Source organism: Terrapene carolina, unplaced genomic scaffold, assembly GCF_002925995.2.
Source record: "Terrapene carolina triunguis isolate 2854851 unplaced genomic scaffold, T_m_triunguis-2.0 Scaffold68, whole genome shotgun sequence".
NCBI lineage: Eukaryota > Metazoa > Chordata > Testudines > Emydidae > Terrapene > Terrapene triunguis.
Genome location: NW_020664419.1, coordinates 30,694,454 through 30,713,284, shown reverse-complemented (window position 1 = coordinate 30,713,284; position 18,831 = coordinate 30,694,454). Strand labels below are relative to the sequence as shown.

The window sequence follows — 18,831 nt, the reverse complement described above, 5'->3', positions numbered from 1 at the left end:
AGATATCTGGATTAAATTCCCAGTGCTGCCACATGATCTTGTGGAAATCTTAGTGTCTCTGCACCTCAGTTCCTCACACTTAAAACAGAGATAATATGTTTCTCTCACTCTCTTGTCTATTCAGATTATGTAAACTCTTTAGGGCAAGGACTGTCTTACAGTAAGTTTCTACAGTGCCTAACACAACAAGGTCCTGTTTTAGGTGTGGGTCTCTAGGCACTACTGAAATACTTATTGGAATAAAAAAAAATATGTTTGGTAATTTAAAAATATTCTAGATTTGGGACCTGAAGGGAAACAACTTATTTTAGGAGGGACTAGGATAGTGGAAAATTCTACTCTCTACATTGGGGTACACACAAAATCATTACTAGCTGTTTGAATTGCAACAGAGAAGAAAAAGAGCATCCATTTCTGCCCTCAAACTGCTGAGAATCAATATCAATGAAGTTACACTGGTAAAAAACCTGTGTAAGTGAGCAGAAACAGGCCCAGAATGTTGTGCCATGTCTCTACCAGGATAGGGACAGAATGTTGGACTCAGATGGTACGTGGAGATTCTGTGACAGTTGGACGCAGGCTGTTGGGAAAGGCAAGGCAGCATCTGAAGTGCAGTGATAGCAGCTGATTCCCCCCACCCCAGCCACTTCCCTAGGAAGGCAGGAAACCAGAACAGGCAGAAAGGAGAGTACAAGACAGACCAGGGTAAAGCACGAGGAGGAAAGTGAAAATGAACTGTGGAAAATGATGGAACAGCATAAGAAACCCACAGACCTAGGCAGACAGAGCAGAGTGGAAGGACTGAGGAACCCAGCTACAAAGGTATGTGAGCTCCTAACTGTTCTCTCACTTTCTGTGGAGGGCTCGGATTTATCAGAGACAATTCATCTCTCCCCGCATAACTAAAATATCTAGGTGCCTGGTCCGAGACTGAGACCAAGTCAATAATTCATTCTGGTCAGGGGTAACAGGTGTGAAGATGTGAGTATGCAGCCACAACTATCACCATCTGGGTTATTCAGCCCTAGTAACAAATGCAGGGGGTTGACTTTTCCAGCTGTATCTTCGGCTATAGAAACTATGCTACAATGTGAAAATTAGCAATACAATTACTTACAGTATAAATCACAAAATAATTTTACTGTGTGTAAACAGGAACCATTTTGCTTATATTAAAAATTAGAGTAGGTCTGTTGATTTCAAGTTACATTTTTGTTCTTTAACAGTCTCTTGGTTACCCAGCCTCCCTCTACCTACCCCATCACAAAAAATAATGTAGTAAGATGACACCAATAGAAAGCTCAGAAATGACTGTTTCAGTTAAAAGGACACAGTCAAGCTGAAATATAGCCAGCTTTACAAAATACATCAAAAGTGGATTCAAGTCAACATGACCCAACCCCAACTTCCCCAGGCTAATTTGTGATTTTACAATTGCCTTCTCCCTTCTTAACCTTGCTGCTCCAGTCTTCATCAGGTCCATAGAGGCCACTGCCGGATGCTCTTTATACCCTTGGAAAGGGTACAGGGAATGAAGCAACCCCCCCCCCCCAATATCCCAGCGCTTCTCGCTCACATAGGTATTAAGCCCCTCACACAGGCACACCCCAACACCTGATTCTTCCTGGTTCTGCCCAAGCATTCTGGGTTCAAATTTGGAATCAGCAGCAACTCTGCTACCGTATTACTTTTAACACATTTCCTGAAACATGTGAAAAAGAGCCTACCTCGGAACACAGAGAAGATATGCTAGTGTACAAGGCAAGAAGTGAAACAGACCAGCAATTAAATAATGAAAAGACTATACAAATCACTGTCAAGAACTAAAGGAAAAAAATTCCTGACCAAAAAATTTCAGATACAAGTATGATTCCTACGTTGATGAAGTCCCTTTAAAAACTTTACTCGGACATTTTGTAATTTAAACATGTAATTTAAAATAAAAGCATTCTAAGGAATGCGGTCCTATTTTAAATTTAAATAATTGATCAGACACTGTTTACTCACACTAGCCCTCCACTCACTATGCAGCATCTTCATAAATGGAGATTTTGTTCCTCAAATATTATACATGTTCTAGCTATGTGTATGAAACTAGGAAGAGAAACAATAGAAAGATTATATTGTGCCCACATGAGTAGTATGTTTGGCGAAAGTTTAGCTCTAAAGCTTGTATTAAGGCGCCTGATTCTCAAAACTGCAAAGCATCCAAAGTTCCCAATTACCTCCATGATGGATGTTGGTTGCTCAGCATTATTGAAAATCAAGAGGGTGTCTAAATAATGACTAAGAAGCCAAACTTTAGATATTTTTGAAAATGTTGGCATTCATTCTGTGTTTTTCATAAGTCACTTGAAAATTAGACATTTATATTCCTGTAGCAGCTACATGCCTCAACCAAGCTGGAGCTCCGTTGTGCCAGACAAATATAAACAATCCCTACCCCAAGGATTACAGTCTAAAAGTAGTTCTTGCTTTGCACATTTTGAGAGTAAGTGCTGATCATTTTGCAAGTTCTAACCCAGCAATACAGTTCATTTTAGCCAGACAGAAAACACCCTAATACAAAAATCATTAAATATATATTAACTTTAAGTTACAGTTGCTCTGCTAAATTTAAAAAAAAAAAAATACATAAAACGTTACAATTCCAAAAATCTAATGGACCCAAAAGAGAAAATTATTACAAGCGTACACAATATCAAGTGTTAACTCTGACTTAAATTTCTTTGTCATTTGCAGAAGTAATATTGTAATAACTTGTGGGAGTTTTGTGTAGTAACTATGGGTAAGATTTTCAGAAATTCTCAAGGCTGGCCTAATTCTGCTTCCACTGAATTCAATGGGAGATTGTCTCAGAGACATTTTGATCATTTAGACAAACAAGTTTTCCATGTCAGGTTATACAAGTTTATTAACATTATTAGAAGACCTAGGACAGTATTACTATGAAAAGTCATTTGTTGAATATTAGGGTTTCTTTTTCAACAGAAAAACTGCTATTTAGGTTTCATTTGTTCATAGGATTTTTTAGCACGGGACATCAAAGCTGCTGTTAAAGTCTAGTGCTATAAGCTATCGGGGGATGAGGGGATCAGCAACAAAAGGACTGGAATAGGAGAACAATATGGTGGAGAATGAAAAGGTGAGAGTGATAGCAAGGTAAAAAGGGATCAGAGATCAGGGAAAAGAGAAAAACAGATGAGAGAAAAAAGAATTTAAGACAAGAGAAACAATTATCCCACTACAAACTGCATTTCGTTGGTTGAAAATACCAGGTCAACTTTTAGAAAAGCCACCAGAGAGTCAGAGAACAGCTCCTTTCTGATCTTGTTTCTCCCCCACACCATCCCTTCACACAGCATAACACTACGCCTCAGACAACCCTCCCCCCAAACAGAACCACTCATTAGCCACATTGCAGAACCTTGCTCTTTCCCTACTTCATGACACCCAGTCTGCTCTGCTCCCCTACTGTACCTGTGCCATGGAAAGACCTAAACATGTCAGTGATCTGGTATGCACAGTGGACATAGAGAGTGCAGCTGCGAAATGAAGAGGTATTGGGGGGGGCAGGGGGGGGAAAGAGGACACGTCTCCCTTAACCCTGCTCCAGACTATATCTATATCTAGGAAAAAGAACATATTCATAAGTTTTCAAATGTAAGAATAATAATTTTGCTGAAACAAGGAATAAAATGACAAGTGATTCAAGATAGTCAGTACTGGTGGAGGCATAAGGTGAGGGAGAGAGACTGGCTGGGCAGCTGGTGGATCTGGATGTTGTATCTACTCAGTTTTGCTGTTTTTCTTCCTGAAAATATCCTTATAAATATTAACGGAGTAGTAGGAAAACCCCCCCACAGATTTTAAAGGATTTTTTAAAAATTTAGAATACATCATTTAAAGGATGCTCTAACCAAAACTGGATTTTTATTTATTTTAAGTTACTCGATTTTTTAAAATTCAAGTTGAAAGATCAACTATGAAACTGCAAGGACACTTTCATTATGTGTCAGTTTTCTTTCATACTAATGAGAATCAGCTCCCAGGAAGGTCTGTTTTAATCCCCAAGGGCCACCCAGAACTGTTGATCTCTACACATAATTCCCACTGACATCAATATGAGCTGGACTTTGATGGACTGAATACAGTGAAGTGTCTTTAGATAGATTTATTTACAGCCTATGGAGATTTTTCATTATTTTATTACAGTAGTACCTCAGAGTTACGAACACCAGAGTTACAAACTGACCAGTCAACCACACACCTCATTTGGAACCGATAATACACAATCAGGCAGCAGCAGAGACCAAAAAAAGAGCAAATACAGTACAGTACTGTGTTAAATGTAAACTACTAAAAATAAATGGACAGTTTAAAAAAGTTTTGACAACGTAAAGAAACTTATTTCATTTAAATTAAGATGGCTAAAAGCAGCACTTTTCTTCAGCATAGTAAAGTTTCAAAGCTGTATTAAGTCAATGTTCAGTTGTAAACTTTTGAAAGAACAACCGTAACATCTTGTTCAGAGTTACAAACAACCTCCATTCCTGAGGTGTTCGTAACTCTGAGGTTCTACTGTATGTTACATTTATATAGAGACAGGGTACTATATTTACACAAAGCCTTTGTTTGCTGGAACTGAAAGCCTGATTATGCATATGGAGGTGAATTAATAAAATAGATACATGTGTTGAGGCAGAGGGTCCCTGAAAAAGCAGTATGTATATTCTATGAGGTAATGAGTACTAAATCAAAATCTTCCATATTAATTTTGCTGCTAAGTTTGACTACTGTTTTACAGTTAGCTCTGTTAAGAGCTCTGAATAGTTTTATATATATAGCTACCAAAAGTTACCATAAATTACAAATGATTTTTCTAGTTCATCTCTATTCTAGGCTTTCCTCAAAATTCAAATATTTCCAAACCCCTTGGTTTTTTCTGTTAACGGGGTTTAACAGAGCTGGTCTTTTCCTGGGTTCATCCTAACATGTTTCTCCGATTCTCTTCTGCTGCAACTAACAATGGACCATGACAAATGTGCTAGCTTGGAAACTTCCTATAAGTCTTTAAAAAATAAAAAAATAATAATAATAAAAAAAAACAACAACAAAAAAACACTTTGGAAATGCTTTACCTTGCCTATCATGGAAACAACTGTGACCAGATCACCCAATGAAGTTTATACTTGAGGACCCAAAATAATGTACGATGTGCTTATAATCCTAAGTAAACTGTAAATTCACTACAGGCACCCGAACCTTCCACTGTGCCATAAGGCCCATACACCATTTTAGAACAGTAAGTTTCCTCTCTAACTTCAATAACGAGCCCACTCCTAGACCCCACTATGATAGTTTTACAGAGGCTTTTTCTGCCCACTTGTCAGCAATCAGCCAGCTCTTCAGCATACAACTACTCTAGGCTTCATGCCAGGAGTCGCTGATCCTAGTCTCTGTTGCATGCACATTTTGCTCGCCTTCTGCTGCTTAGGCAAGACTGCAGCAGAAAGAGGCAGTTGTTACCGAGAGGGCCAGCAAGGGAAAAGGTAGTGGTTCCCACCATGGCAGCATCTGGTACAAGAAGGAATTCTGACACAGACTCATCTCCTCCCTGGCACACCAAAACCCCAGTCTCCTCCTCCCCAAGGAGCTGGTCATAAAAGATAACTGTCCTATTGATGCAGGCATGGGTAAATAAAATTTTGCTCAAAAAGGTGAAATTGAAATAGGACAGGAATGTAATTTATATGAAAAAAATAATTTTAATATTTTGCATACTCTAAGTGCTTCACAAACTTTAATCCACACAACACTCCCTGTAACATAGATAAGTAATATCGAAGTGTCATCTGTGGCTCAGTGGTTAAGGTTGCATCGAGGGTGGTTTGTGTGTTTGTTTTTTTAAATTCAAAGTAGTTTAAATGGCTTCACAGAGTATGAAAATTAGTGTTTTCCCTAAGCAAAATTATACCATTTATTCTTTATATCACTTACAGGTCTAATTTCCTAGAAAACTGGAAGTAAATCCTTTTAACAAACCTAATATTTTTTGGGTGTGAGGAAGAGGAACTGAACAAAATAAATGGAACAAAGGAGAGGAGCAGAGACAAAAGAGGAAAGGCACTTTGTTCCCTCCCTCTGCCCTCCAACCCCAACAGCAAAGACACTCCTGAAGCTGTGGCTAACATAACATGTGGCTCCTTGAAAGCTGCCCTTTTAGCCCTACTTCCTCAGTGCATGTACAGGGTATCAGCCCACCTGCCAAACATTTTCTTCTACTTAACTGTGAGAACACATGCAACAGCCACTAGCATATTCTCATTCACCCCTCCTTGGACTGTCTGTAGCCTTCTAAAGAGTGGAGGAATATGGGGGGGAGACAGAACAAAAATAATCAAGATAGAAAGCAAAGAAAAAAGAAAAAGGGGGTCAGAAAAAATGTAGATGACTGTATCTCTACCAGGGATCGGCAACCTTTGGCATGGGGCCCACCAGGGTAAGCACCCTGGCAAGCCGGGCTGGTATGTTTACCTGCCGCGTCCACAGGTTTGGCCGATCACGGCTCCCACTGGCCGTGGTTCGCCATCCCAGGCCAATAGGGGCTGCAGGAAGCGGCGCAGGCTGAGGGATGTGCTGGCCGCTGCTTCCCACCACCTCCATTGGCCTGGAGCGGCGAACCATGGCCGGTGGGAGCCGCGATTGGCCGAACCTGCGGACGCAGCAGGTAAACAAACCAGCCTGGCCCGCCAGCCAAAGGTTGCCGATCCCTGATCTATACCAATGCATGATGGGAGAGACCAGAGGGTGTGCTAATCCCCTAATTAATCACCAGGAGGGCTCCAACAAGATTAGGAGAGCCACTAGTTTAGGTGGTGTTCTAAAAATTAGAAGTGACATTTTTAAAATTTCAGGGAACGTGTCTGATATTGCTAGATCCCTATAACTTGCAACTAGACTTGCTTTAACAATCATACTAAGCAGATACACAAACAAAATCTAGTGAATAAGCTAGATGTTTTAATTTTTTTTAGTTGTTTCTATTTAGACTAAAGGCTAATGAATAAAACATCTCTAAAATTTTACACCAGAACTATGAGATTTCAAACTTTAGACATCAGCCCTTTTGAGAAGCAGAAAAGAACGTACTTGCTAGCAGAATTAAAAGGTCTGCAGAAGCAGGATCTCTGCTCCTATGAAACTTGCAGTTCCATACCGCAGGCAACCTGCCAAGTAGCACATCATCTCAGTTGCACAGGAGTTAAGCCTCACTGACACACACAACTCTAAGGGTATGTCTACACAGCAGTTTAACACTCATGGCTGGCCCAGGTCAGCTGACTTGAGCTCATGGGGCTTGGGCTGCAAAACTGCTCTGTAGATGTTTCGGCTCCGGGTCCCACAGCAATTTTATTGCCCCGCAGCCTAAACCCTGAGAGCTCAAGTCAGCTGACCTGGGCCAGCCACAGCCATGCCCATGGGTCGTTTATTCCTCAGTAGACATACCCTTAGGGTACGTCTACGTTGCAATGTAAGCACAGGGTTAGTAGAACTTTAGTTAGCAGACCCTCGGTATGTTAACCCTAGGGCTTAAGGGTCTACACTCATTTGTAAACCCAGGCTAGGAACCCCTGAGTCCCAACCTAGTACTCCAGCATCTACACTGTATTATGTGAGCCCAAATCCAACCATGCATATCCCAGACTTCCTAGCGCCCCTCCATAATGCAGCTGCTCTAGCCCTTTGTTCATAGTGCAGTATGGAAAAACCTGACTGTCCCCAAACTTGACTGTCCAGAGGACAAAACACATTGGCCTGTGGAATTCTTTTGATGGACTCCCAGAACACAAGTCCAGTGGGGTTTCATCTACACTGCAAAGCAATATTGAACCCTGAGTCCCAGCTTGACTCAGGTTAGAACTCCTACACCCTGTGGGGTCCTGGGACCTTATATCTGGGCCCTGGGATAGCATAACATATGTGTAGATGTAAGGAGGGTTAGGGCCTGAGCCTAAATTCAAACCCTGGGCTTACACTGCAGTGCAGACATATCCTAAATTACTCTCATGCTGCTCTTGTACAGACTGGGAGCAGAGCCACGCTATGCAATTCCATGCACCAGCACACAATGACCTGTGCACAATATGCTTTGTGCTGAGGTCTATTTTGGTGCATACACATTATATGTCTATTTACTCTTAATATACTATACAATATTTCTTATTAATACCTAGACAAATGACTTTTACTGCAAGTTAATACAATAAATTTAACCCCTATATGAAAACAATTATAGCCAAACATGAAGTAGTAAGAAACTGACTGGTTAAACATTTACACAGAGATTCTATTTTCTTTATATTTCATACTCCCCAACATGTTAAATTTCATCTTACACACTCCCATAAAAACCTTAATTCTAACTAACAGGACACACTCAGCTCTAATATAGGCATATATTCTATTGTATAGTGCCCCAAAGCATGCTCAAAGTTACACATAAGCCCTATCCCAAAGGGCTTACAATTTAAAGTTAAGATACAATGAATGAGCATGACAAAGAATGGGGAGTGAAATGTATGAATTGTAAGGGGAATGAAATATTTATATACATTTCCATACTACTTAATGTCTAGTGTTAACTGCTTATAAGATTATATTATCTACTGCAGCAACCTTAGCTTGCAGTCAATAGTTATTTTACCTAGGATTATCCTCAAGAATTATTTCTTGAATTACAGCTGAGACATGATGGCCATTTACAATAGAGCTAAAGTGGATATTTTCATATTTTCAATTAATGCTTTTAACCTTGAGAGCTGCATTAGAAAATTGCTTTAGGAACATCTATAAAAAGCTGCAGTATTTGACATTATATAATGAAATGATGTGAAGTAGGTACTAAAATTCACTGATGTGCACATTACATTTCAGTTTTAAATACCTGCAACAAATATATATTTTAATATTTAAAATTACATATTACCATATTCTGGAGAATGTAATATTGTCTATTTTCATAAAGTCCCTTTAGAGGATGCTAGAGTTGAATAGGAAGGCCACTACAGAGAGAAACTGCTCTTTCCATCCCCATTCCTATAATTCTGTCTGAGACAGCCATGGTCGATTATTTCCCCTTAACTGAGGCTATGTCTACACTACCGCGGTAAGTCGACCTACGCTATGCAACTCCAGCTATGTGAATAAGGTAGCTGGAGTCGATGTACCTTCGGTCGAGTTACCGCCAGGTCTACACTGCGGGGAGTCGACAGGAGAAACTCTCCCGTTGACTTACCTTACTCTTTTCATCGGGGGTAGAGTACAGGGGTCGACTGGAGAGCGATCTGCTGTCGATTTGGTGGGTCTTCACTAGATCCGCTAAATCGACCACTGCTGGATCGATCTCAGAGCGTCGATCCCGGCTGTAGTGTAGACTAGCCTAAGCTCTAAATAAGGAAAAGATCCCAAGGCAAAACTAGTACACAACAGGACCTCTCAGGCTTACCACAGACATATGACCTAGAAGAATTGTCATCTTACTGTCTCTTTGAACTTTTGATAAATTTTGAGAAAATATGTGAAGCTATTATAGTGTTTAAGTAAGCCTATCAATGTTTCCAGACTCAACATTTTGCCTACCTTAATATTTCATCCATCTGTTGTCACTGTCCACATGATCCAATGAATGCATCCATTTTAAAAATTAATTTAAATTGGATTTATGAAAGAAAAAAAAATAACACGTTCGAAAACCCTACACAAGAATAAATAGTGTTTATTGTCAAGCTACATTAATATATTATGAACAGCTCTTCCCCACTGTATTTGTGCTCTATTTTTTTTTTTTTTTTTAAACAGGCAATAAAGTGTATCCTGCTCTTCTGATGACCTGTGCTTACTGATCAGAGTGAAAATGCAGAGGGAAACCTTAGGCCTAGCACTTGTCCTTTCACAGGATAAAGATCTAAAAACCATTAGGTATTTTGGCAAGCAAGGGTGTTGATTTCAAAAGCAACTAAGGGATTTAGGATCACAAATGAGACACTTGCTTCTAAATTCTATAAGCACTTATGCAATTCCCCCCCACACTCACACTAAATTATTAATTGCTGCACAAATTAAGTCACTTTCACGATCACGGATTCAAGTCCCTTCTGTAACAGCTGGCCTTGCTCTAAATGAAGGGAAAAAAGAGGTACAAACTGGAAAAAAAGAATTGTCCAACAGTTTATTGACAGAGACTTACATATCTGCTCCACTGTGTTCCATTGGCTTCACTTCAGGTTCAATACATGCTATCCAAATTGATGCTGAGGCGTCTACCTGAGAGGGGGTGGGGGGCGGGGGGGAAGAAACATTTTTTTATTTTAAACGTAAGAAATTTTCAGTGTTGTCAACTATCACGATTTTGTCCCAAGTCTTGCAGTATTTTGAGTTTTTTATTTTTTTTGCTTTAAGTCCCAGGTCCTGGGACATGAAATTCTCAGCTTTCAACTGATAAATTTCCAGCCTCAGTTGTGGACAAAAGCTGGACAATTTGAACTCTATGAACCTTGTAAAGACAAATAACACACCCATGGTTTTAACCCAAACTCACAATTTTTGGAACCTGACGCTATTATTGCGTGCTTAGGGTTGGCAATACTGATTTCTCCCTCAAAATGAGGTCAAGGCATGCCACCCACTTCTCCCCACACACGGGACTTGCATCACATTGGAAACAGTTCACTCAAAAGAGCCTATCAATTTATTACATTACAGACAGAAGATCTACCTGACAGCAAATTATTCCTTCCCTCCATAAACTGAATATGCTGCTTCAGTGCTTCTAGCCCAACAGAATCTTGTATTAATCAACATGTACTACAGCACATGATCACCATACACTAAACTCATATATCATGTTCTATACCCTGTATTTGTTCCAAAAACAGGTATTTTGAATTAACAAGTAGGAATCAAAGAATAATTACAATGGGCCAGAAATCAGTCCCCCAGAACAGAAGACACACAGGAGGTACTGAGAGTCTGGAGGAGGAAAATGCTAACGTTCACTTTTTATATCTTTTAAAAAACTGACTCTCCTGGTGAGAGGAGCTGGGCTGGAGGCCTGTAGATTTTAAAGGCTATGCCCCTCTAGCCCCACATATCTTCAGCCAGTGACAGGAGCTATCCTGTAGGGTCATCTACTGCTCCACAGCTTCCCCTACATCTGAAACTACAACTCAAGCAGAAGGCATGATACCACTGACAGATATCCCCTAAGGCTGCTCAGGAACTCCAAACTGTATTATCTTATCATTCATATTTCCAGGCAGAAATCCTTGGATTCTGCTGGGAATGGTAGACATTTTGGCACTTTCCCTCCACTTCATGGTTCTCCAAGAATCCACATGGGGTAAGGAGCAGTCAGAACAATGTGTGCGTGAGTGCAGAGGGGAAGAGATGGGGGACAGGTGGGATAATTCAGCCCAGCAGAATTACAATAATCAGTACTACTCTGCAAAAATAGTGAGTTATATCTTTAAAATAATTTATAATAAACTCCACCACCAACATATTGAGAAACTGAGCAGAGGAGGGGCTAGGTGACTTGCCCAAGGTAATGGAGAGAATCAGCATGAAATATTGAAATTGAAAGTTGAGAGAGTTAAGCACCTTATGGGCACATTCCCATCCTGTATCCCAGGGGTGGGCAAACTTTTTGGCCCAAGGGCCACATTGGGGTTGCAAAACTGTATGGAGGGCCACGTAGGGAAGGCTGTGCCTCCCCAAACAGCCTGGCCTCCACGCCCTCCCACTTCCCGCCCCCTGAGTGCCCCCCTCAGAATCCCCAACCCATCCAACCCCCCCCGCTCCTTGTCCCCTAACCACCCCCTCCCAGGACTCCCACCCCAACCACCCCCAGGACCCCACCCCCTATCAAACCCCCCTGCTCCCAGTCCCCTGACCCCATCCACACCCGCGCTCCTTGACAGGCCCCCCAGGACCCCATGCCTATCCAACCCCCCCCATCCCCTGACCGCCCCCCAGAACCTCCGCCCAATCCAATCATCCCCTGTCCCTGTCCCCTGACTGCCCCCTGGAACTTCCTCGCCCCTAGCCCCCTTACCATGCCGCTCAGAGCAGCATGTCTGGCAGCCGCGCCGCCCTGCCGGAGCCAGACACGCTGCCGCGCTGCTCGGCAGGAGCGCGCAACCCCGCCGCCCAGAGCGCTGCCCACTTGGCGGCGTGGCAGCAGGGGGCAGAGGCTAGCCTCCCCGGCTGGGAGCTCAAGGCCAGGCAGGACGGTCCCACGGGCCAGATGTGGCCCGTGGGCCGTAGTTTGCCCACCTCTGCTCTATCCCATAGTATCTCACCATCTATAGAGCAGTTACTAGTATCTGAAATATTCACAAGGAAAAACAAAACTATTTGAATTTGAAGGTTTTCTGCATTGTATTATAAATTCAAAAGAGAACACTTGAGAATTATCACTAAGACACAAACCTTAAAACGTAAAACCATGTCCATTTTCCAGTGAAAAGAGGCCAATAATCAAGCACAGACTTGATCTGTTGCTTATGAAAAGACATAATTTATGCAAAGATGGCTTTTGTATTAATAAGTCAAAATCTGTGCTTTCAGTGCAAAGGTAGACCTTTATTCAACCCAGCAAATAAAATGAAATTTTAGGGGGGCCGAAATTACACACAAATGAATTTTGCACAGCTCTAGTAAAAGCAGACATGTTTCACTGTCTGGAAAAGCTATAGTTTCTTTTGACAAAATGCAATGAGCTTCTAGTCAGCTATAAAAATGAATTAATAACTCTAAGTTTGAACAGAATAATCAATCCTCGTTCAGCCCTGCATCACTACTTAAATTATTACTTTAAAAAAGACAATTTTATCATACAATTTTACAGACTGGATTGTTTCCTACTTTAATAAAAACGGTAGTAATATTGTAACATTTATTGTGCCAGCTTCCACTGGAAACTAATACATTATGAATCTCAGAAAGATCAACACATTTTAAAAACACCATGGTTTTAAGTTTTCAAGAGTTCAGGACAAATTATGATATTTTTAAATTAAATATGGTACAAATAAAAAGAAGAATGCCAAGATTATGTTCTCCTATTCTGCTTGTCACTTTAACGTGGCACGGCCATAACATAATAAATTGTCCAGTACTGAAATAGTGCGTTACAAGGATACTATCACATAGATTAAGTCAAAAGTTTATCTAACTTTTAATTAGTTGTAACCTGGTGGCACCTTTATGTTCTAATTTATTTTAAAACCTCCAACTTTAAAACCCACATAAATAGCTTTTTGAGTCATCAAAATCAGCATGCACTCCACCTGTTAGTTCAGCAGCTGAAATTAACACATTCTCACAATTGTGCACATTTCTACTGACACTAATGATGCTGGTGCAAATGCAGGAACAAAGAGCCACAGTGGCACAGAAAGCAGGGCAATTTTGCCAAACAGAAAAGGACACATTTGTTAGGGAAAATGTATTTCCAAACTTCTACAAAGGTGAACAGTTAAGACAGATGAGTTTTAAACATATTAAGCAGTTTTCACTAGTCTGTGTCAGTACTAACAATATTCTTGAAATATCTCTACTTAAAAAAATATTGATACTACAAAGTTATTAGGCTCAGTGCCTGAATTATTATTATAATCTATTCAGGTTTTTATCTCTTACCCATCACCAAGGTATCTGACCTACTGGGTGAAGGTCTATGGTTTGTGATATGCAGATCAGACTTAATGATTATAATAATTCCCTTCTATCTAAAAAGATCTAATATTTACAGTTCTTTGGTTGCCTCAATTAGGATGTGAATGTAATTAAGTAAAGAAAGTCTACTTTATTTTCCTTCAATGTACTCTGCAGTGGGATATTGAGAATTTCTAATTATGAAAGAAAATCTCAAAACCAGATTTTCCCCTACATGGAAATTATTTGATCTGGGGATGGAAATGATGAGTTCTTCCCCAGACCTTTGCAGATTTACCCTGGCATTTTTGTGTTGACTGTGATGAGGGGCATGAGGCAGTATGGTGTTCAGGGAGAGAAGACAGAACATTTTACAGAGAACTCATGTCCCTCAGTCCCAAGCCCTCCCTTACCCAGAAACAGATTCCCAAAGGTAGTCTTCAGTTAGGTCATGGAAAAATGAGAGAGATTAACACATGCCTGCTGGGGGACTGCGGCAAGAGGATCGGCTATTTCCCAACAATCTAAGCATTTTTATGGGTTTTTCTGTAGTATCTAGTTAGGAAAATCTGGTTGGAGGATCCCATGCATTACAACATCAGATCACCCTTAGAGACGATTTGAATTTTTTTTTTTTTTTTTTAAATAAAGTGGGCTTCTCAGATTCTCTCATTCTCTATAGGCGACCCTGACATTTTATTTTTTGTTTTAATTTTATAAATACCAGCAGGGTGAACTCTGGTCTTTTCTGGTTTTCCTGGAGGACTGTATGCCTCAGATATACATTACTATTTGTATTGGAGTATTGCCTACAGAGCCTAACCACGGTCCAGGGCCCCACTATGCTAGCCATCGTACAGACAAGTAACAAGAATACACTTCCTACCCCATATAGCTTGCAATCTCGATTTATGACAAGATTGAACAGGTGGATGGGGGAAAAAAAAAACAGGTCTGGAGAGGGTGGGAGAACAAGGTAACAGTAAAACAAGTGGGTTTTGCAAAGTAGACAGTCGTCTCAGTTCACAGTATAAACATGTTTATATATTTAGCACTCACACTAATTGAAGATGTTGTGTCTAACAAAATCTTCCTTTATCCAAAGTGTCAGCAATTGAAGTTAAACAGGTTTTATTAAAAACAGTAAATTTTAAACAATGTGATTAAAAACTTTCCCCTCTGAACTGCTCATCTTACAGTTTTTTGTGAGGCAAAAATTTCATATATTCTCCACCCAATTTAGATTTTGCTTACATTACTCAATTTACACAGAAAAACTCCCACTGTTGCTAACATCTATTTGGCTACAGGGGTGTTAGCAATATTGGAAACCCTAATGTAGATGGTTCTGACTCCGATACTATGTCAATTAGACTTGCTCCCTCCAGGGTAGTCATGAATTGTCTTCCAACCCAGACAGGACTCCTATCTCTAACTTAAAATCAAAGGGGGGGGGAGGGGAAGAGGAGGGGATTTTTCAGGACTTCTTTATCCATCATAAAGAAGCAACAAATAAAAAGATATATAAGCTCTAAATTTCCTCTGCATCCACCTTTAAAATTCTACATTTCCATCATAACATCCCTCCCCTACCCCAACCCTTACAATATTTGAAAGAAATGGTGATTTTCATGGTTATAGGTATGACTTTTTGGGCAGGAAAGAGGGAGCTGACAGGGATTCTCCAAGTATCTGAGGGGTAGCCGTGTTAGTCTTTAAGGTGCCACCGTACTCCTCGTTGTTGATACAGACTAACAGATTTATTTGGGCATAAGCTTTCGTGGGTAAAAAAACCACTTCTTCAGATGCAGACTCTCCCCCGCACACATCCTGCAAATTATAGGTCACTGTTAAAGAAAAAGTAAGGGACTGTGTCCCCTTCTCCATTTTTTAAATACATATGTAAAGCCTAAAAAATTTGTTTTAATGGGGGTTGAAACGATATCTTCATTAAAGATTCAGTAAACATATTCCTTCAGTTAAGGCATGATAGGTAAAGGTAAAGACCTTTGAGGTCCCCAAGAAGTCCTGTAGCAAAACCAGGAAAGACCGGATTTGACATTCCTGCTATTTCTAATATATAAATAAGATGGGGGGAAGGGAGAAAATCAGGCCTTTTTATGCATCATAATCCAGCAAGAAATGTGCACTCCTAACTTTAAAAAAACATTTACAGGTTATCATTAATGCCAACAGGATCCTTTCATAATTTAACTTGCATACCTTTAATATTTTCACAATTTTGGTCATCTATTGCACATGCACGCTATGTTTTTCAAAATAGCTAACATCTATTATAATGAACTGGTGTGCAATAAGGAAGTTTGCTATTCTATTACAATGTGCTATAAAAAAAGTAATAAAGATCCAAAACATGTACATATTGAAGTATTTTCAAGATTTTGTTAAAAAATGGAAAGTTAATATTAAAAACTCAATTGGACTAGATGACAGTCAAATTCTGCAGGCTTTACAGACAGGTCTCTCTTAAAACCAAGGGCAGTTTTGTCTGAATACCAACTGCAGGACTGGGGACCCTCAAAGGAGGGAGGCGTGGAGATGGTGTCCAGATTATTGCTGATGCTAGCCCTGATGGTCTTTCCTCTAAAATCCAGTGTCCACCTCAAAACAATTATTTAGACCTGATGTCTAGAGTCTCGTTTGTAAATTGTATGTTCGTGTATGAGAGTCCAGAACGCACTTTCCATCTCAGCTTGTGCGCACACAAATGGGGGCGGGGGTGTGTCTTGTTGAGCACACACTTTCCATCTCAGACTGCATGTTACACACATTTACACCTAGATGCAGTACGCTGGGCAGGGAGTTCCCCATTACTCGTTAAGCCCGCACCCCAGCATGCGTTACGAAGCTGGACACAGCAATCACAGCTCTGCAGAGCGCAATGCCTGCCTAGCGGGGCCCTGGGCTATTCTTATTCACTCTTAGCCATCTTAGATCGGGTTCACACCGGCCACATGGTCACTTCTTCCTCCCGCCCCCAAGCGAAGGGCCCGGTTCCTCCCGCGGCCTCTGGGCGCAGTCCCTGGGGGGAGGGGGGGGGGATCGGGCTGGCCTGACGCTGTACGGGACGGACAGCAACGGACGGAGACAATGCAAGTCGCGCGCTGCCATGCATGCGAAGCGGGCCCCGGGCCTCCAGAGAGGGCTCGCCGGGAGCCCTCCACCCAGCCTGCCGGATACCGCGGAGGGAGCACAGCAGCTCCCCAGGCAGATCAGACCCGCACCCCCCACACCGGGGTCGGGGAGAGCCCCTTCCAGGGGAGCGGTACCGGGCACCCCCCAACCCCAGCGGAGCCCCCCCCCCCCAGGGCCTCAGAGACAATGGAGCGGGCGAGCAGCAGGGGCCTAGTCCCCCGCTTCCTGTGCCTCGCCACTGCACGCCCCCTCCCCGGCCTGGCGGCGCTGCCCTGAGGGCGCTCCCGGCCGGAACACTGCGCGGGGAGCCCCGGGAGCCAGCGGCTCGGGCACCCGGGAACTGGCGCCGCTGAGGCAGAGCCAGCCAGTGGTGGGGGCAGTAGGAGCCCGGGGAGCGGGAGAACCGGATCGCCCCACTCCAGCCCCCGCCCTGCGCCACAGCGCGACCACTCACCTCGCCGGTCAGCCGCCGCGGAAGCGGGAGGCCACCAGTTACCGCCACCCGGCCGGGCCCGAAGGAGTTAAAGGGAAGGGTCAGGCAGGACCGTCCCATTCATTAGTCGGGCGCTTTGTCTCCAGCTGCCGCCGCCGCGACGCTGATCGGCTCCCCCGGCTCGGCCGCCACAGCGCACACCGCGCAGGCGCCACGGGCGGGGGCGGGGCACGCAGCGGAACGGAACGGCACCACGTACGGCGCGTAACGTGTCGTCGTACAGGCAAAGCGATGCAAAATGGCCGTCTCAGGCGCGTCTGGGTCCGGCTCCAGAGTGAGCGCGCATGGGACGTTTGGGGCGCTGAACGGTTACTAGGCTCTGCGCGTAGCCGCGCCGCGCCCTCTTCCTTAGCAGAGGAGGGCGGTGAGTGAGAACAGGTCCCTCGCTGGGAGGGACTGGCACGGACCACAGGGCGGCCCCGTCCCTACGGGGTTTCCTGGGCTGGGGTGGGTGCCTGGCGGAGCTAGCCTGGGTGGGGCTCCCGTTGACTGCGCTGAAAGGGGAGGACTCTCCCCGCTTCATGCAGCGTTTGGGGATGAGACACCCGCCCCGCAGCGTCGGGGATGGGGAACTTCGCTGGGCTCGGGGTCTAGGGTGACCAGACGTCCCGATTTTATAGGGACCGTCCCGATTTTGGGGTCTTTTTCTTATATAGGCTCCTATTACCCCCCACCCCGTCCCGATTTTTCACACTTGCTGTCTGGTCACCCTAGCGGGGGTCTCATCCCCAAAGGCACCTGGCATAGGGAGCGCTCACAGGTGTTTTATGACGAGAGCTTTAAATCCAGTCCCTAGTACGGCACCCGCTCTGAAGAGCTCCATCTATAGGTGAGGGTTTAATCTGCAGTATGTTCATCACTTACTCTAGTCAAAGCCCTGTGTTCATGGTCAGATCCCAAGTAGCGCTCTCTCTCATCCCAAGCAGAGCTTCACCATATATATTCATCCCCAAATATGTATATTATCCAACATAGTTATGGTTTCACTATTCATTTACGGGTATGCTCACACTACACTTTTCACTTACATTGAATATGATCCAATCGTGGGTTTTGGGATCTAAGCCCCAGTGTGCCAAATAGTGGCATAAGAATTATGCTCACCATATTTTGGGGGTAAAATACCTAATAAATCTAGTTCTAATTTGGGAGAGTTCTCTGTTCAGACTTGTAGTCTTAACTGTGATACATTTGCTCCCTTCACCAGGCATTTGGGGATCTCCAGAACACACATCTTCAGCCGGCACTAAGAATACTTTCCTATGCATTTTTGCAATACATCTATCTCCCATTCTGGCTAGGTCTTCACTATATGTTTGGGGTCTAATCCAAAATACATCTGGCAGCTGCCCTGGAGAGGGCTTCACAAAGTTTTGATGTCTAATCATGGACCAGTCGTTGCTCTCTGCAATTCAATTTTGAGGTACACCTCTCATGTCAGGGTAGTAAACATGTTTTGATAG

General features: G+C 42.8%; 1 protein-coding gene across 1 annotated transcript in view; it reads right to left on the bottom strand.

Annotated features, from left to right (window-relative positions):
* The window catches only part of ZBED4 (zinc finger BED-type containing 4), a 28,087-nt gene extending 10,591 nt beyond the window's left edge, over positions 1–17,496 (bottom strand). The window contains exons 1-2 of the mRNA XM_024215653.2: positions 17,330–17,496; positions 10,250–10,326 (exon numbers count right to left, since the gene is read on the bottom strand). The gene's annotated coding sequence lies outside the window, so the exon portion shown is untranslated. The remainder of the gene's footprint in view (positions 1–10,249; positions 10,327–17,329) is intronic.
* Positions 17,497–18,831: the final 1,335 nt, after the last annotated feature.